The sequence below is a fragment of the Trichechus manatus genome, unplaced genomic scaffold, assembly GCF_000243295.1.
Source record: "Trichechus manatus latirostris isolate Lorelei unplaced genomic scaffold, TriManLat1.0 scaffold00006, whole genome shotgun sequence".
NCBI lineage: Eukaryota > Metazoa > Chordata > Mammalia > Sirenia > Trichechidae > Trichechus > Trichechus manatus.
The window spans coordinates 2,524,360-2,545,099 of record NW_004443942.1 but is presented as its reverse complement, the minus strand read 5'-3'; the positions used below and the strand labels follow the sequence as shown (position 1 = coordinate 2,545,099).

Genomic DNA, 20,740 nt, shown 5'->3' with positions numbered 1-20,740 from the left:
AGGCTTTTAAGACCCCAGACACTACTCACCAAGGTAGAATGTAGAGCATTGTCTTTATAAGCTGTGTCATGCCAATTGAGCTAGATGTTCCCGGAGACCATCATCCCCAGAGCCTTCCGCCCAGCAGTTCAGTCCCTCAGGGAGTTTGGATGTGTCTGTGGGGCTTCCATGACCCTTCCTTGTTATTTAAGCATTTTTGAAAGTTAAGAAGTGTTTGGGGACCTCTCCCCGCCACCACCACCACTAGTGTTCTCCTCCAGGTAATTATCCTACAGTGTACACACACATTCAAGATGGACATGGGGACCTCTGAATACCCAATTTCTCTGCGTCCGATTACAGACTCCCAGGCTACAGAAGCCAAACTCTTCCCCCAGGAGGCAACAGAAGAGGGCTTTGCTTCTGAGGGTGCTTCAGCAACGCCTTATCAGATACAGCCAGTTTTCAAACCAAAGTGCCCTGGGACTTTCTACTAATTGAGTGGATTGAAATCATGACATATGGCCTGACAACAGGCCAGAAATAAGTACCTCAGGAGTACATGGTGGCTAGAAGATAGGTGTCCAGGGCAGAAAGCATGGAAGGGCATTCCAGCCCACCCTGATGCTGTGGCAAATGGAAGTACAAGCCTTCCCCCTACCTTTCTCTCCAGTTAGAAGCTCCATTCTCTCCCTAGGACTTTAACTCCTGTGTAGCTTAGTTAGGCCTCAGCAGGCTGGAGTCTGTCCAGAGTTCACCCACTGACAGTGGGTATGATGGTCCCTTACTGTTAATAGCTGGTCCCTTCTTTTTGAAATAGGTTCTAGAAAGAAGAGAGCCAAACCTGAGCACTTTGAAAATTAGTGTGAATGAGAACTAGGCCCTAGACACAAAACATATTCACTCAGGATAGAAAATGGAGCTGTTGTGACAGAAAGTAGGGAAAGGATGTTCTGGGAAAAACGCCCAGGCCAGGAGGAAGAGGAAGCTCAAGAGGAGAAATGGTGTTGAATTTCTTTGAAGGGAACTAAGGGCCTTGAGGAGTTCTTGGGTGGTGCAAACAGTTAATGCACTCGATTACTAACTGAAAGGATGAAGGTTTGAGTCCACGTAGAAGCACCTCAGAAGAAAAGCCTGGTGATCTACTCCAGAAAAAATCAGTCATTGAAAACCGTGTGGAGAACAGTTCTACTCTGACACACATGAGGTCACCATGAGTTAGAATCAACTCAACAGCAGCTGGTTTAGGGGCCTTGGACTTAGAGATCCTCAGCCATTGTCATTGGACTGGAGAGAAAGGAGGGTCAATGAGAGGGAGAATAAGATTGAGGCTTGAGGCCTGCAGCTCATGACCACAGAACTCTCTCTCTGTAGTCCAAGGGCACAGCAGTGGACTGGTGCTCCCCAGGGCATGCGTGTCTGCTAATAGGCACACGGTTTCTGTAATAAAATTGAAGTCCAGGAATTAGCAGTCTCCCTTCCCCATCTAAGATCCCTAGGTGGTGCAAATAGCTTGCACTGAACTACTAACCTAAAGGTTGGTGGTTTGAGCCCACCAGTGGCTTCATGGAAGAAAGGCGTGGCACTCTTCTTCCATAAAGATTACAGCCAAAAAAGGGCCACCAGAGAGTTCATCAACCTGAGACCAGACGAACTAGATGGTGCCTGGGTACCACCAATGACCACCCTGACAGGAAACACAACAGAGAGTCCCTGATGGAGCAGGAGAAAGGTGGAGTGCAGAACTCAAATTCTAGTAAGAAGACCAGACTTAATGCTCTGAATGAGATTGGAGGAACCCCAGAAAGCATGGCCTCTGGATTCTCTATCAGCCCAGAACTAAAACAATTTCCGAGGCCAACTCTTCAGACAGGGTTTGGACTGGACTATGGGACATAAAGTGATACTCATGAGGAGTGTGTCTCTTAGCTCAAGTAGTACAAGAGACTAAACGGGCATCTTCTGTCCGGAGGTGGGATGGGAAGGCAGACAAAGTTAGGAGCTGGTTGAAGGTTGAATGGACATGGGGAATCGGGTGGAAAGGAGGAGTGTGCTGTCACACTATGAGAAGAGCAATTAGATTCACATAACAATGTACGTATAAATTTTCGTATGGGGAAAAAAAAAAGATTACAGCCAAGAAAACCCTATGGAACTCAGTTTTACTCTGCAACACATGGGGTCACCGTGAGTCAGAATTAGCTCAAAGGCAACAGGTTTGATTTTTGTTTTTGTTTTTCTTCCCCATCTAAGAACAGCCTGTTATCTCTGCCTTCCTTCCAGGACTCTGTATAAGAGCATCCTAGGCTACACAAGTAGAGACTGGTTTATTGCTCTAGCTCATCACTTGCTCATTCCCATATTTGTGCTTCTGTCATATTCTTCAAAACTCCACCATCAGCCTAAATCATTACACCATTCTGGTGAATCTCTGCAGCTGAACTTTTATAGATGGGAATCACAGCCTTGCACAGTCTTGCATGTTTAACCCATTGTCTGAACTTCCCAAGTCATCTGTCCCCAACCCCCTCCACCTCTTGCCTTATAACTTGAAACTCAGATTTCAAATTCTAGCATGACTGTTGCCTTGTAGAATTATTTGGGAGGGGGCAGGGGAGATAGGCAGCGCAGAACCTCAGATGAAGCTGTGATCTCTGCCTCCCAGATACACAGTCTCCCCCATTGCCCCTAGATATGGATTGAATTGTGTCTCCCCCCATGCCCCAAATATATGTTGGAATCCTAACCCCAGTACCTGTGGATATAATCCTGCTGGGAAATAGGGTTTTCTTTGTTATGCTAATGAGGCCATATCAGTGTAGAGTGTGTCCTAAACCTAATCACTTCTGGATTATAAAAAGAGCAAATTAGACACAGAGGCATACAGACACTGGGGTAAGACAGAGGCTATCTGAAGATGGAGGTAGGTGAATCTATAAGCCCAGAAACTCTAAGGATTGTAGTCTACTAAAAGCTGAAATAGACAAAGAAGGACCTTTCCCCTAGAGCCACACCTTGAATTCAGACTTCTAGCCTCCTGAACTGTGAGAAAATAAATTCCTGTTTTTTAAAGCCACTCACTTTGTGGTATTTCTGTTACAGCAACACTAGGAAACTAAGTCCTCCCCCGACCCCCCACACACACATTCCCTTTTAGGCCAAACTTATTCCCAAGATCCCTCCCTGGCTGTACCTTCTAGTATTTCCAGTCCCAGGCTGTCCTCTTCCCTGTCCTTGGTTCAGAACCACCTGCCCAACCATGACAATGAGCGATAGGGTCAAAGCTGAACCAGGAGCATAGCTATCCTATCCCACAGTTGAGTGTCAGACTCTAGAAGACTGACCACCATTAGTCCTTATCAGTATAGTCAGCCCCCAATCCATCCACAGCTCTGTGGATTCTACCAGGGACATCAGGAGATAGGGGGACAGCTTAAATTGTACCAGAGAAAAGCACAAGTTTCTAAATCACTGTTATTTAAGAATGAGCCTAACTATGATCTCACTGACTCAGAAGTGATTAGATTTAGAACCTACCCTTCTCAGGTATGATCTAATTAACATAAAGAAAACCTTATTTCTAAACAAGATTACATCAACAAGTATAAGGGTTAGGATTCCAACATATATTTGTGGGGGAGGGGGACATAATTCAATCCATAACAGCCCACGTTAGCCAGATCAACTCCCAGTCATCTATGGCAAAGTTCAGATCCTCTCTAGATGAACATGGTGAGAGCTTGTGACAATAATTTAGTAGTCCCAAATGTATTAGTTGGGGTTAGGTTCAGCTGAGAGTAACAGAGACACAAAATAACAGTAGCCTAAACAAGAGAAAAGTTTCTTTCACTAAATAGTCCAGAGTTGGCAATCCTGGCTGCTCCACAAAATCCCCAGACTCCTTGCAGCCACCATTCTTCATCCATCCTTGAGTGTGACCCTCATCCTTGTGGGAATTAGCAGTCTTCTTCCTTTGCTGGAAACCCTGATGGCGTAGTGGTTAAGAGCTACAGCTGCTAACCAAAAGGTCAGCAGTTTGAATTCACCAGGCCCTCCTTGCAAACTCTATGGGGCAGTTCTACTCTGTCCTATAGGGTCACTATGAGTTGGAATCGACGGCAATGGGTTTTTGGTCTTCCTTTGCTATCACAGTCCCTGGGTGGGGCAAACGGTCAAGCACTTGGCTACTAACTGAAAAGTTGGTTTGAACCCACCCAGAGGCACCTCAGAAGAAAGGCAGTTCTGCTCTGCAACACTAGTATCTCCATCAGTCAGAATCGACTCGACAGCAGCTGGTGTGTTTTTATTTTGTTTTCCTTTGCTAAGAACAGTCTACAGCTAAAGTTCCAGCCATTTCATCCATGTTTCATGAAGCAAGAGGGAGGAAGGGATAAAGAATAAAAGGCAGAGAGCATATGCCAAACATTCCAATGAAGTTGCCATATTACACTTCTACTTACCACTCATGGGCCACACAGAGCTACCCTGTAACACCCTAATCAATGATATTAGTATTTCTTCTTTTGCACATAATTCCACCTTCCTTTCCAAATATAACGGCCTTTGATTTTTGTGTTTAACATGATTATGTTGTTGTTGTTGTTGTTGTGTGCCATCCAGCCCATTCCAACTCATAATGAACCTGTAGGACAGAGTAGAACTTCCCCATAGGGTTTTCTAGGCTGTAATCTTTATGGGAGCAGATGGCCAGGGATTTTTCCTGCAGAGTCACTGTTGGATTTGAACCTCTGACCTTTAGGTTAGCAGCTGAGAACTTTAGCCACTATGCGACCAGGGGTCCTTAATGTTGTTATACCAGGCCTAAAATCTCCCATCAAAGATAACAGAAAAAAATATATAAACACAGTGCGGTTTAGATATCTTCACCACCTGTCTTAGTTTGCTAGTGCCACTGTAACACAAGTAGGATAAGTAGATGTCTTTAAAGAACAGAAATATATTTCTCACGGTTCTGGAGGTTAAAAGCCCAAATCAGAGTCTCAGCTGTGTAGATTCCGTCCTTGTAGGCAGTCCTGGGAGTTCCTTGGTTCCCTGGCTTGTAGACAATCCTCACATGGTGTCTGTCTTCCCTCGTGTGTGTGTCTATGTCTATTCGGTTCTTTTTATAACTCAGACGTGATTAGGTTCAGGATCCACCCTACACTGGTATAACCTAAACTGATGGTTGATTACATTACATTGCATCGAAGGTAATCTGCTCTATCCAAACAAAGCCAACTGATTTAATCATATAAAATCATCACAGCATACGGCCAGGATTTTTATGCATATTTTGGTGGGCCGGGGGGACAATTCAATTCATAACACCATCTCAGAAATGCTCCAAGTCCATCTCCGAGCACCATATTTGCATAGTTGTAGCAGCCTTCTAGGAGCCAAAGACCTCTGAGTTAAGAGAAAACCTTCTGGAAGTTTGAGGGAAGTCAATGTAGCTGTTGTATAGCTGTGAGGGCAAGATTCAATCTGATTAAATTCTTCACTACTCTTCCTCACAAAGTCTTGGTGATGGTAGTCACCATGCTGGTATCGCATGCTTCATCCTTGAGTATGAGGTTAGAAAAAAGGTCTTCACACAGAGAATGCAGGCAACAGAGACCCAGGGTTACCAGGGCTGCATATTATAATAGCTTCACCTTCTCTTGCTTCGAAAGCTAGTCTCAATTTGACATCTCTGAAAGTCCTTCACTCAATCATCCATGAAACATCTACTGAGCACCCAGCCGGGGCCAGGCACTGTGGTAGGTCCTAGAACAACAATGGTCAGCAGAACAGATGCAGTCGTTGCCTTCATGGAGGTCACAGGCTAGTGAGACAAGATAGGACATTAATCTAATGGCTACACAAAAACATGACTTCAAACTGTGATAAGTGCTATGAAGGAAAAGCACGTGAGTCATGTAACGGTTAAGGTTGTGTGTCGACTTGACTGGGCCATGATCCTCAGTGATTTGATAGTTGTATGATGGTGTGATCACTTCCAAGATGAGATTTGATATTATGTGATCACCTCCATAATGGGATCTGCTGTGAGTAGTCAGTTGAAACGGATTTTCCTTGGGCCTGTGGCCTGCACTGAATGTAAGTGGATATTCTGGCAAGGCTTGGGGGCTTATGCTCATTCTGAATCCTGCAACTGGCTCCTGTTCATCTGATCGCCAGTCCTTGGGACTTGAGCTAGCAGCTTACCTGTGGTCTTGCCTCCCGATCTTTGGGATTAGTCCATCTTCACAGCCTGTGAACAAGAACCCTGCTCCCCAACCTGCCTATCTTGGGTTCGCAAGCCCCTGTGGCTACGTGCATCAGGAGAAGCCTGATCCTCGGACTTGGGACGTTCCAGCCTCTACAACTGCATGAACCATTTCCTTGATATAAATATCTCTCTCTCTCTCTCTCTCTCTCTCTCTATATATATATATATATATATATATATATATATATATATATTTATACACTTTACTGGTTTTGCTTCTCTAGAGAACCCAGTCTAAGACAAATCATGTCAGAGTATAGCAAGAAAATGTGACTTCCTTCAGGGTGTGAGGAAGGGGAACAGCATATGCAAAGGCCCTGAGGGGACTTAGGAGGACAATACTGTAGTCATTTTCTCCCCACTCTATCACTGTCACAGTCACATGTGCATGACATTGTGACATTCTATTAAGTTTACACAATAAAAGCTCAATTTTCTATATGTGTACATTCCTTGTTTTATTAAGGGAAAGCATCACATGAATTAGACAAATAAAACTAGATTTTGTGCTCCAGGGTAATGATGTTTTTAAATTTACTTCTCAGGCATTTATTAAATTTAAAACAAACCCACTTTATAATTCCTTATGCTCACTCTCCCCTAATCCCTTGTGTTTTCTGAGTATTTCCAGCTCTATCTCTTTCAAATATTCTTTCCATATGAGTATATTCTGAATGTCAGTGAAAAAGAATGGAAATGCCAGTCCTTTTCCCCTTAGCTGTTTTGTAAGCATCTTCATTTCTCCTGCCAAAGTTGTAGAGAGGCCCACTAGTGCCAAACTCTATGCCAGGCACTCCAGTCCCAGGTGCCACTGTCTCTACTCTACCCCTTCTTTAGGGGGCTCTAGTTTTAATTATTCATTCTCCTCCAGGGTCTAGTCTCCTGTTCAGCTCTTCTCCAGAGAGCAAGTGGAATAATACCTGGGTGATGTCAATTGTCATGGAGTATAATTCTTACTCTAGCTTCCTTGCCTTCTAATCCCACCACTTTGTTCCTGCCCCAAATCAGATCTACTTAATCCCTACCCATCCCAGTGAGTTAGGCCTAAATGTACTGAATTATGTCAATGAGGTCACAGTCTATGTCCCTACCTTGTGTGCTTTCCTCACTCATCTCCCCTTCAAGAGTCCACCATTTAAGACCCTGTCTTGGTCATTTAGTGCTGCTCTAACAGAAATACCACAAGTGGATGGTTTTAACGAAGAGAAGTTTATTTCCTCACAGTTAAAGTAGGCTAAAAGTCCAAATTCAGGGCATCAACTCCAGGGGAAGGCTTTTTCTTTCTGTCGGCCTTCTTCTCTTCGGTGTTCCCCTGGACTAGGAGCTTCTCTGCACAGGGACCCCGGTCCAAAGGACACGCTCTGCTCCCAGCACTGCTTTCTTGATGGTATGAGGTCCCCCTGTCTCTCTGCTCACTTCTCTTTTTTATATCTCAAGAGATTGCCTCAGGACACAATCCAATCTTGTAGACTGAGTCCTAACTTACTAACACAACTGCCGCCCATCCTCCTTCATTAACATCATAGAGGCAGGATTTACAACATACAGGAAAGTCACACAATACCAGGAATCATGGCCCAGCCAAACTGATACACACATTTTTGGGGGGACATAACTCAATCCATGACAACCCCTATCCCCATCTTCCATCTCCAGAGCTAGTTGCTGAGAGCCAGTGTTCCAGAAGGTCTCCCCAGAGCCATCAACAGAATGGCCTCTGTATCAGTAAGTAGGGTTCCAGCAGCAAACAATCAGTACATTCAAATTAGGATACTGAGGAGAATTTAATAGTGGGATTATTTACAGAGATATGAGAAGGGTGTAGGGAAACCTAAGGGCTTGTGCAATACTCTAGGACTAGTAGCCTTAGGGCTGTTAGACCCCCTGGGCTAAAGGAGCAAGGGGAAGAAGAGGCTATACTGACTACACAGCAGACTTCCGATAAACCCAGATTCTAGGTCATCTTACTTGTTCCGTGTTACCTGGCCAACTCCTATACTCCTGGAGCCCAACTCAATATGCCCTTTTACTCACAGCCCTACTTTATAACTCCAGACCCTTCGCAAAATTTCACTGAGCCCTTCCTCAGGGTTTACTCCTTAGCACAGGCTGCTCCTCTCTCTGACCTGGCCTGCAGGCCTTCCTATGAACCTGATGATTGCAGACACCTGGCTAAACCCACCTGCCCCTCTAGCTCCTCTCTCCTCCTCAGTTGAGGATCTGGGAACAGTGCTAAGAATCCTCACCTTTGCCCTCTGACTTCCTTTGCCTTTTTTGTAGCTGGTGACTGGTACCCAACCAGGTTGAACATTGAGGTCATGGCTAGTTCTTCTGGCAGCCTGATGTGGAGATCTTCTGACCCTGCTTCTCCCAACTAACATAGTTTGGTCTAGCTCATGGCTCAGGCAGTTGCATCCAGTCTGCCCCCAGGAGTTTCTACCATGACAGGAAAGGATCCCTCCCATTATCTCCTCCCTGTCCCCTGTGGATCACTATTACAGAGACCACAAAGCAGGATGGCCTTGTACTCTCAAAGTTCCACAGAGATTTCAATGAAACCACATTGTTTTTATTCATTTTCCATTACAGCCCCTGCCCTCTGAGGCTGGGCCAGGGTAATGTGTGCAATTTTCGTAGACTGGATACTTTCCTAAGAGATTCTAGATCCTTCTGCCAACAGACTGCTCCCTCCCCAACCCTGCCTCCTTGCCCTGCATCTGCCCCAGACACATCCAGGTGCATCTGAATCTGGCAGTCCTAGTGCTCAAAACACCAGCCTGTTCCATCAGGACAATGACTGTTACAGCTGAAGGATGAGGGACAGCTCTGTCCAACAGTCACTCAACACACTTTCTGAATATTCTACTTTCTACCCATCTGTCAACAGACAGAATCACATAGCCCAATTTGTGAAATGCTCTCTATTCAGAGGGTAGGATTTCAGAGGTGTTGCAGGTCCTTCTTAGACCTCATAGGACTGAACTATATTTGCAAATAGGAAAAGCAAATGTGAATATAAAAATATGTTTACCAAGATCATATAATAACATATTAAATGCTTATGATTGAACACTGAGTTATAAAATTAGGACACAAGAGCATGATTCCAAGTATGTAAAAAATAAAACAAATGAAATAAATAAAAACTGGGCATAGAAGAAAGTAGCAGGAAAATAAATAATAATACACCTCTAGGTTCTGAGGGCCAGTGAAAAAGTGGAAGACCCTCAATGAGATGGATTGACACAGTGGCTGCAACAATGGACTCAGGTATAATGATGGTTGTGAGGATGGTGCAGGACCAGGCAGTGTTTTGTTCTGTTGTACTTGGAGTCGCTATGAGTCAGAACCAACACAATGGCACCTAACAACAGATTCTGAGGGGAAAATTCTAAGTTCAGGTGGACCTATCCTGATTCTCCAGCAAGCTGTCCACAGCCCCACTTCTGCCCTAGACCTCTGGGTTTGCTTTGGTCAGTAGAAAAGAGACTACGATTAGGAATTTTACTTTATCCAAGGTTTTACCCAAGGAACACTGTAATTTCAAAGCTGGAGAGCTTCAAGATGCTTCGGAATAAGAGGGAAGGGAAGAAGAGAGAATATGGACTGTGAGGAAAGAGTCTAGGTAGAGAAGGAGACCCAATAACTTGGTAACAGGGCAAGGTCAAATATCAAAGACAGACAATGAAAAATTCTCTATTGAGTGGGAGAGAGGAGACATTAAATTACAAGTTGTTCTCTGTTATGTGCTGTGCTATAATACCCCTAACCACCACCACCCCACATCTTCAGTAAAAATATAACAACAGCCTTATAATATTAATATTTGGGGAAATAAAGGAGAAGAGGTCTTGGCAGACTGCAATAGGGACTGATTCAGGAGCTGGTTTAAAAGAAGCCGTCTCGTATTAGCTAAGATAGATTAGGCTACACTGCATAACAAATAAACCCAAAAAGTATTTTTCTTGTTTATATTACAGGTCAATGCAGACCAGGCAGCTCTCCTGCATGGCTCTCTTCCAAACAGTGACTCAGAGATTCATGCAAGTTTCGTCTTGCATTTTCACCATCTAGGAGTTCTTCACTACTCCACAAGTGGGAAAAGGGAAATAGTGTGGCCAACTACACTGCTAAGGCAGGGCCTAGAGGGAAATTTATAGTTTTAAATATGCATATTAAAAAAAAATGCTGAAAATTGATGACCTAAGTTTCTAACTGAAAAAGCTAAAAAAAATTAATGCTAATGAATTATACACTTAAACTTGGTTAAAATGACAAATTTCATGTTACATATATTTTACCACAATTTTCTAACAACCCCTTTAAAAAGAACAGTAAACTAAACCCAAAAAAGTAGGCCAGAGGAATAAAGATAAGAGCAGAAATAAAAACTGAAATAGAAAGCAGACATACAATAGAGGAAATTAACAAAGTCAAAAGTTTATTCTCTGAATAGTCTAATACAGTTGATAAACTCCTAGCAAGACAGATGGAGAGCAAAATAAAAACTACCAAAATCAGGTATGAAAAAGGAGATATCACTATAGAATTTACAAATATTAAAAGGATAATAGAAAGATATTATGAACAATTTTATGCTAATAAACTGGCATTCTTTGTGTTAATATTTATGCTAATACATTGGAAAATTTAAGTGAAATATACAAGCTCCTTAAAATAAAATGTATCAAAATTGCCACAAAAAGAAATAGAAAATATCAATAATCCTCTATCTATCAAAGAAATTAAATCATAATTAAAACCCTTCTCACAAAGAAATTCCACAAATGTTTAAGGAATCAATTATACCAATCTATACAAACACTTCCAGAAAATAGAAAAATAGAGGACATATTTAAACTCATTTTACAAGATCTGTAAAATCTTGATACCAAAAGCTCAGGAAGATAAGAAATTTACTTAATAGGAAAAGAAGAGTCTCTTCAATAAATGCTGTTGGCAAAACTGGATTTCCACATGCAGAAAAATGAAACAGGATCCATGCCTCACACCATACACAAAAAAACTCAAAATGGATTAAGGACATAAATGTGTGAACTAAAACCATAAAATTCTTAGAAGAAAATGCAAGGGCAACACTGTTTGGCCTAGCTTTTAACAATGAATTATCTAATATAATAAAAGCACAAACAGCAAAAGGCAAAATAAATAAATAGGACCTCATAAAAATTAAAAATGTTTGTTAATCAAAAGATTTTACCAAAAAAGTGAAAAAACAAACTACCAAATGAGAGATTATCTTCTGAAACCATATATCTGATAAGAATCTAACAACCAAAATATATCTAAAACTTCAACAAGTTAACAACAAAAAGACAACTGAATCATAAAATGAGTGAAAGACTTGAATAAACATTTCACCGAAAGAGGACATTCAAATGGCCACCTAACACATGAAAAGATACTCAATGTTATTAACCACGAGAGAGGTGAAACTCAAAACCATAATGTGATACCATTTAACTCTCATTAGGATGGCCCTGGTGGCACAGCATTTGAGAGATTGGCTGCTAAGCAAAAGGTCAGCAGTTCGAATCCATTAGCCACTCCTTGGAAACCCTATGAGGCAGTTCTACTCTGTCCTGTAGGGTCACTTTGAGTCAGAATCGAATCAATAGCAATGGGTTTGGTTTTTGTGTTTTCAGGATAGTGAATGGGAATTCTAGAACCCTTAACTGTGCTCATTTGGAACCTGTACATAGACCAAGAGGCAGTCATTTGAGCAGAACAAAGGGATATTGCATGGTTCAAAATCAGGAGAAGTGTGCACCAGGCTTGTATCCTTTCACCATACTTATTCAATCTGTATGCTGAGCAAATAATTTGAGAACCTGGACTATATGAAGAAGAGCACAGCATCAGGATTGGATGAAGACTCATTAACCTCCTGCAGATGATATACGGATGACACAACCTTGCTTGCTGAAAGTGAAGAGGACTTGAAGCACTTACTGATGAAGATCAAAGACTACAGCCTTCAGTATGGATTACACCTCAACATAAAGAAGGCAAAAATCCTCACAACTGGACGAATAAGCAACATCATGATAAACGGAGAAAATATTGAGGTTGTCAAGGATTTCATTTTACTTGGATCCACAATCAATACACATGGAAACAGCAGTCAAGAAATTAAACGACATATTGCATTGGGCCAGTCAGCTGCAAAAGACCTCTTTAACGTGTTAAAAAGCAAAGATGTCACTTTGAGAACTAAGGTGCACCTGACCCAGGCCATGGTATTCTCAAGCGACTCATAAGCATGTGAAAGCTGGCAATAAATGAGGAAGACCGAGAAGAATTGATGCATTTGAATTATGGTGTTGGCGAAGAATATTGAATATACCATGGGCTGCCAGAAGAACGAACCTGTCTTGGAAAAAGTACAGCCAGAATGCTCCTTAGAAGCAAGGATGGTGAGACTTCATCTCACGTACTTTGGACATGTTATCAGGAGGGACCAGTACTTGGAGAACAACTTCATGCTTGGTAAAGTAGTGGGTCATCAAAAAAGAGGAAGACCCTCAACGAGATGGATTGACACAGTGGCTGCAACAATGGGTTCAAACATGGCAACAATTGTCAGAATGGTGCAGGACAAGGCAGTGTTTCATTCTGTTGTACATGGGGTCATTTGAGTCAGAACCAACTTGACGACAGCTAACAACAACAGTCTCCTAGTTCCCTGGTTGTCTAGTGGTTAGGATTCAGCACTTTACCCATGTGGCCTTGGTTTGATTCCAGGAATAACGTCCTCTTGTTGGGATATGTGTTGCTTTAAATAGGAGCCCTGGTGGCATATTGGTTAAGCCCTTGGCTCCTAACCAAAAGGTTAGCAACTTGAACCCACCCAGCAGCTCCCCAGGAGAAAGACCTGGCAATCTGTTCTCATAAAGATTACAACCTATATTTATGAGTCAAAAATCGACTTGATGGCACTCAACAACAGTCTCCACCATAGTATCCCTTTGTCCCCTTCTTCCCATAAATGAAACACCTTCAACTTCTCTTTTTGAGAAACATCCCAAGTCTAATCTGTCATTGCATTTTATAGTTCTCTCCATCAGGAACAGATGTGGCTTCTCTTAGAATGAAGACCTGTGAACTAAAAAGTTGAGTTGTCTGATTCATACCCACACCAAGATACAAGTATACAATGATGGAACAAGAATAGAATAACTACAGTAAACACTTCCATTCAGAAAGGGGAAGAAAGAGACACATGGCAGTCACTGGTCTATAACAATGCTGAAACACGACTGGGCAGACATCATAAAGGCTGCCTACCCTGGGGCAGGAACTTTCTTGTCTCCTGTTCTCTGTGATCCTTGGAACCTCTCTCTGAGGAGCTTCCTTTGTGACCCTTATTCTTCTTGTCCATATCTAAAGAGGAAGTTGGGGAGAATACTCTCCTCAGGCTGTGCAACTTCCTAACGGTTTGTTTTAAGACTTCACTAAAGGTCTCATGCTGTGTACACAGGCTTGTGGTTTCTTTGACAATACAGTTTCCTCAAAAATTTGGTAAGCTTCTGATATATTTGCATCCAGCAGGTACCATTTGCCAATGTCCACACTCAATGTTCCTTTTATCGAGACATACTTAGTTCTCAAATTTGCTTTATTCTTTTGCCTTCTTGCCTTCATATTTTCCCTTGCAAGGTGATAGTGATTACCTTGAGGCTAGCAGGAACAATGGTGGGAGGCTACATCTTTAACTGAATATTTTTCATGATTCACTTTAATCAATTGAGACATTTTCTTGGATCTTTGGCGCTCAGAATGTCTTTCAAATTCCCATTTCTTACTATTTGGGATCTAAAAGCAGTCAGCTTTTCCAGCCCTACAGACTTCAGTATTCTGGACTTTCTCTAGTCTCTTTAATTTCTCCTGGAAAAACAGCCAATTTTATTCTTATTTTTGCCCTTTATTTTTTTATTGGGATATTATTCACATACCATAAATTCACCTTTTTAAAGTTTACAATTCAGTAGTTTTAGTATATTGCAAAATTGAACAACTATCACCTCTACCTAATTCCAGTACATTTCGTCACCCAGAAAGAAATCCTGTAACCGTTAGCAGTCACTCCCCATTTTCCCCTATCCAGACCCTGGAAATGTGCTTGTCTAGGGACTCCAAGCAGTGGCAGGAAAGTGCATGGACGGACAGATTAGGCATTAATGAGCCTATTTTAAAAGATGAACAGGTCTCTGATAATGGTATGAGCTCTCACAAGTGAGTGGTGCAGGCCTGAGAATATTCTCCTGAGGGCTGAGGGAGGAGAGGCTTAATTGAAGTGCAGTTTAAATCTCAAGTGACCTGTGTACTCACAGGAGAGTGAAGTTGCCTGGATGGTAGCAAGAAGCTTGGACTCTACTTTGGATGACTCTGTTATTTGAAACCACATGGCTCTGTGAACCCCAGGGATTAGAATGGAAACCAGCAATGGTGAGTCTTTCAGTACCCTTCTGAAACTGCTGGGCTATGGGTTCTTCCTTTGCAGCTAAGAGGTAATGTTGCAAGGGAAACCAGAGATGCAAAGTAATTCCCTGGAGCTTTGTGTGGTCAATCCAGTGTTTGAAGTCATTGTTTTCATCTGGAAGGTGATAGAGCAGAGTGGTTAAAAACACAGGTTCCAGAGTCAGACTGACAGAGTTCAAACCCCAATTCTTCCCCTAAATTAACTGTGTCAACAAGTCACCAACTACTCCAAATCTTATTCTTTATCTGTAAGCTGGGATGTACATGATGTCTTCTATTTGCACCTCCATAACCACTCTCCAGGAACAAGGTGGCTCAGTGATTAAGCACTCAGCTGCTAACCAAAGGTTAGCCGTTCAAAAGGTCAGCAGTTTGAACCCACCGGCTGCTCCATGAGAGAAAGATGTGACAGTCTGCTCCCGTAAAGATTTACGGCCTTGGACTCCCTATGGGGTCATTCTACTCTGTCCTATAGGGTTGCTATGAGTAGGAATCAACTCAACGGCAACAGGTTATCCATTCTCCACCCTTCTCCACCCTGCTCTGTGTCCTGAGAAGCTGGCCTATATGAACTGTATCAAGGGGCTCCTTTGCCCTCTGGCTTCCAGTTGTGTCCAAGAAATGGGAGAGTGGGAGAAAAGTGAGAACTTGCTATTTATTCCTCTGGCTCCTGTGCAGCTGGGTTGCTGAGGGTTGATTGTGAGCCTCTCCCAAAGGCAACCTCCTTACAGTTTCTTGGCAGGATCCAGAACCTAATCCTCTTCTTACCCCTTCAGGCATGGGATGGTAATATCTCCCCACTGTTACTAGCCCCCAAATACTGCAACATCCCATGTTGCTTTCCCTAAATACTTCCCACTTAATACCCCTTATGAAGCCCTCTTCAATTACCCACTTTCAAGGGTGCCAGGACCCTGACTGAAGCAACTACTTGCTTGCATTAATAGCCTTTTGGGTGGCCAGCTGGCTCAACGAGATTCCCTTTCTCTGAGAACAGCCCCTATACAAAGTTGAGGACCCCCAGTGGTCATACCTTTGCTACATGGCCTTCAACCTTATAGTTCCAGTGATAGACCCTTGGCCCAAGGTAGGCCAATCAGATTCTCCCTCCCAGGAAAGTGATATTTGGAAAAGAAATAACAGGAACTAGGAGCTACTGGGACTGCACCAGATTTATTCCCAAACCTAACTTCAAGGAGCATGCAAAAATGAACAAGAGTGGGTTCCTGTCCTTCCAAGTTTTGGTTGTTCAACGCTCCCTCCTATTCCATGAGATATCCTATTTTCCTTTCAATACATTCCCTTTTTACTTAGCTAGCCAGAGTTGGTTTCTGTTGCTTACAAGCTATAGCACCTCACAGAATTTTTATGAGATAGTATATATAAGGTGTTTAGCACGATGCTTAAGGTATGGCAAGCTCTCAATAATCGCTAGCTCTTATTATCTGTAAAAGCAGAGCTAATATCACACAGGTTTTTGTGAAAATTAAATGAGTCCGTGTGGTCTCTATTAAACCCCAATGGGGGCCCCATAGGACTTAGATCTGGAAAGTTAAGCAACAGGGTCCGAGTAAATCTCTATCATCCCGTAAGAGATAATGCCTTGGATTGACATAGTCCTAGAACGGGCATGTTATTTGGACTGCTTGTGTTTCTTCATTTGGAAACTGCCCTGCCCCCTTTCCAAGTGAGTCTTGTGGGACTGGCAATCAAGTCATGGGTAGGGAAGGGAGGGGGGCCAAATGATCAAGCTGGCCTGAGTATCCCATCCCTGGACACAGGAACACCCAGGATACCCAGACAATGACCAGTTGAAGTCCTTTAAGGAATTAGTTGGATTACTGGGAAGAGTCTCTCTTTTTCTGAGGTCACAAGCTTAAGGATCCTAAAAGCCTGGAGTCTTTGGAAATCATCTTTCAACATGTGGGAAAAGTGGGCTAGGAAACAAATCCAACATAGAAGGAAGCAGGTCTAAGAGATAAAGGAAAAGAGAAATAGATTCCTGACAATATTGTTTTGGTTCCTTCGTCCAGCTGTTGCTAAAGCTGACAGCTGGAATTTTTAGTTATGAGAAACAAAACATTTCTTTTTGTCTATGCTGGTTTGACATGGATACCTGTTACTTGCAACTAAAATTGTCCTACCTACTATACAAGCCCTTCTTCTAAAAAGTTGACACACTTTCAGAGTTATTCCTTTGTCATAATGAAAGTCCTGGGAAATGAATAAGCATAGGAACTTTTCTTCCCATTTTTCTGGTGGAAAAAATTAATATTTTAAAAGACTTACCCAAATTTACACAGCAGGTGTTGATGCCAGATGTAGAGCACCAGTTCTGTCAGGGCCATATTATGACTTTCTTGAACCCCTTCATGAGCCTCTTTCTCCATAAAAAAATTAAAAATAGTATTTTATTAATGTATTGGCATAAAGACAAATACAATCCAGATTGTATTAATAGTTACATATTAATTAGTATTAGATTCTTTTTTTTTTTCTGGTTTTAAAAGAAATTAAAATGTTTTCATGGTCCTCTAAAAGTATCGAGGGCCCTAATATGCTAAGTTGGCCCTGAGTCCTGTTTGCAAAAGAAAGCAGGAAAAGGAAGTATGGAAATGAGATGATACTTATGAACATACTATTGTACTCTGTTGACCATAGGTCAACATGTAAACAAATGTGAGGAATATTATTACTAAAAGGGGGCTCTCGGGAAGGTAATGTAAGCATGTGGCCCATGTATGCAGTCGTGAAATGATTAAATACCAAAACTCCAAATGGCTACAGATGGGGGTGCTTAACGGTAGGAGACCAGAAGGGTGGGGAGTCAATGACTTCTTGCAGTAAGGAGCCCTTGGCAGCTCAGCATCCACCCCTGCCAACTGTCCCCACTGTCGAGGCATGGCCCAGTAGGAGTCACAGCCAAGCCTGGGCACAGCTGGAGGCTGGCAGAGACACTCAGATGCATCTAGGTCCTGCTCTTCAAACTGGACGAAGCTGTCAGGAGCCACCTAGAGGGACCTGGGCTAAGGAGGGGCTTTGGGAGCAAGGTTGGAAAGAGAGTTTTACCCAAGTGGCTGTAGGCAGAGTGGAGCCAGCAGAGTGGACCAAATGTCAGAATCAAAAGGTAAAGTGATGCCAAACATAAAGACATGCCAGCTGTCATGGATTGAATTGTGTCCCCCAAAAAATATGTGTATCAATTTGGCTAGGTCATGATTCTTAGTATTGTAAGATTATCTACCACTTTGTCATCTGGTGTAATTTGCCTATGTGTTGTAAATCCTATCACTATGACATTAATGAGATGGATTAGTGGCAGTTGTACTGATGAGATCTACAAGATTAGATAGTGTCTTAAGCTAATCTCTTTTGAGATATAAAAGAGACAAGCAAGCAGAGAGACAGAGGGACCTCAGACCACCAAAAAAGCAGTGCTGATAGCAGAGCTTGTGCTTTGGACCTGAGGTTCCTGAGCTGGGATGCTCCCAGATCCAAAGAAGACTGATGCATCACAAGGACTTCCTCCAGAGCCAATAGAGAGAGAAAGCCCTCCTCTGGAGCTGACAGCCTGAATTTGGACTTGTAACCTACTGGACTATAAGAGAATAAACTTCTCTTTGTTAAAGCCATCCACTAGTGGTATTTCTGTTATAGCAGCACTAGATGACTAAGACATCAAGTCAGGAACTAGAAGGATCAGGAGCAAGCCTGAACACAGAGTGGAGCTGTCAGGAAAGGTTCAGGTTCAAAGCTGAGTCTCAGGGTCTTACTTTAATGTTCTGCTGGCCTTGTGGCCCGAAGGCAGTCCCTGGTATCTTAAAGAGACCACACAGAGTCAGACATACTTGATAAGAATAAACCTCCTCAAAAATACTACCAGTGAAGATTTTCTTCTTTACCGTGAACTTCAAGCAACTGTGGAGAGACTGAAAATTGTCCACTATTAATATTAAACCCCATTTTAAGAAAACAAAACATTTCAGTGCAGAGAATGTAGTGTGCAGACAGCTTGGGGTACACAAGAGAAAAAGAAACAAAACAATGCTAAGACAATAAAAGAAAAGGATGCCAACAGAATTGAAACAGAGATGATTTTCAATAGTTGTCCCCTAGAAGAGAGGTAGTATCAGTAACTGAACAACACTTCATTGTCTTAGTAACATGTGTATATACATTTGCTTCAGCCAACTTGTTCTCATCCCCTAGTGTCAGCCCAGTCATTCTAGACTAACCTTCGTGTGTTGTCATTATCTTTACAGAGTCCAGGAGAAATCCTCTCTCTGGGCATGGTAATAAGAGACACTTACTCTATGGCAATGGGTTTGGGTTTTTGGGTTATTACAGAAAGATACCTAGACTAGGTGGATTCCAGCAGACAGTCACTGCTTAGATCCCAGTGTCCAGATTGAGCAGACCAGGTAACTCTTCTCCCCAACTCCTTAGAGACTATAGAACAAGCCTCAATACTAGAAGAGGAAGCCTGACAAACACCATTGCTATGTGGGTGTGCCACATATTACATAAGCACATGGGCTAATTAAAAAGCAAGTCTGGCCTAAGAATTGGGTCAGACATGAAAAGGCCCAAGAAACAAGAAGGGCTGTACTCAGATCACTGACAACATGACATGGGAACTTGCCAGCCAACTGTGCTTTTAAGTCACTAGAAATGTGTTGCTAGGAGATGCCAAGTCTCTGCAAGATGACTAAGCATTTTTCTTCTGCTGCCTCTTCCTTGTGGAGCTCAAAGAGTGGCAGTGACAGCCCCAAAACTGCAGGCATGTGGGCAGGGAGGTTGGGGCTGTGCTCTCCACAGGGCAGGTGCTGCTCTTTCAGTTCCCCTTTGCGCAGCCTGCCCTGGGCTATATGTTGGGCGCTGAAGAGGGATGTTGCAGTCTCAAAAGCCCAGCCCACCCAGCAGGTAATGTAAATTTAGGAAGTTCTGTGATCCCTCCTAGGACCTCAAGTCACGAATAAAGGAACTCTCAAAATGTTCAAGTTTTACCTCTTCCTCTCTTTTTTCATATGTTGGTTGCTATTTTTGCTTTTGTTGTTTCCCCAAACCAAAACTTCAATAACCACAGAGAAACACACAGGAAAGGACACTGCGATAGTCATTTCCCAGATGACAGCCCGAACTCCTGGGGAGAATTTGTGTCTTGACATCTGCTCTGAACTGCAGGCCCAGATTTCAGTTTTAACTTGGAGGCAAAATGGACTTTTTTCAATCTTTTCTTTTTAAAAAGAGCCACAAAGAAACATCCTATGTGTCACAATGCTGGATGTGCCCACACAAAGGAGAACTGGGAATTGGTACCAGGTGCAAACAGCAAACAGTGTCCTTCCTCTCTGGTAGTCTCTTATAGACCCTCCCAACATTCTGAGTCTCACTCCTCAGAGGTGCACTTGCTGGAGCTGCTTGACCACTTGGAAGATTATTCAAAAAGCTGTGAAGGAAGGTTGCATGGAAAATTACAGAATGTCACAATGAAAAAACTATGCTTCTCGGGGCAGAGGAACTGAGCAAAATCTTTGCGGAGCTGCCCCTCTACCCTCACATTTGCCCTTTAATTTCTGCTCCCCAGCCTTTTTAAAATGGCCAGACTTCCTGTAACACTCTGGCCTAGAATGTGGAAAAGGAAGCAAAACTTCAAGAGACACGCTTGGGGTGCCTGTTCTGCCCACATCTCCTTCTCTGGGAACTGTCCCTGCTCTTAGTTCCTTTAGCAGAACTAGTCATTCATCCATTTATTACACGGATATTTAATGATCACCGATTGTAAGCACTGTGGTAGGTGCAGACAAAGAAAAGAACAAGACAGACAAGGGTCCTTCCTCACAGAGTGTCTTCGGCTGGGTTCTCTAGAGAATTAAAACTAGCAAAGCATACAAATATCTATACAGAGAGATTTATATCAAGGAAACGGCCCACGCGGTTGTAGAGGCTGAAACGTTCCAAGTCCCTGGGTCAGGCTGGAAGCTTCTC

At 42.8% G+C, this 20,740-nt stretch overlaps 1 long non-coding RNA gene across 1 annotated transcript in view; it reads left to right on the top strand.

Moving 5' to 3' along the window:
* LOC111821697 (uncharacterized) overlaps positions 1–20,740 on the top strand; it is a 35,429-nt gene that overhangs the window by 5,351 nt on the left and 9,338 nt on the right. The window contains exon 2 of the long non-coding RNA XR_002825043.1: positions 14,605–14,719. This is a non-coding gene — a long non-coding RNA (uncharacterized LOC111821697). The remainder of the gene's footprint in view (positions 1–14,604; positions 14,720–20,740) is intronic.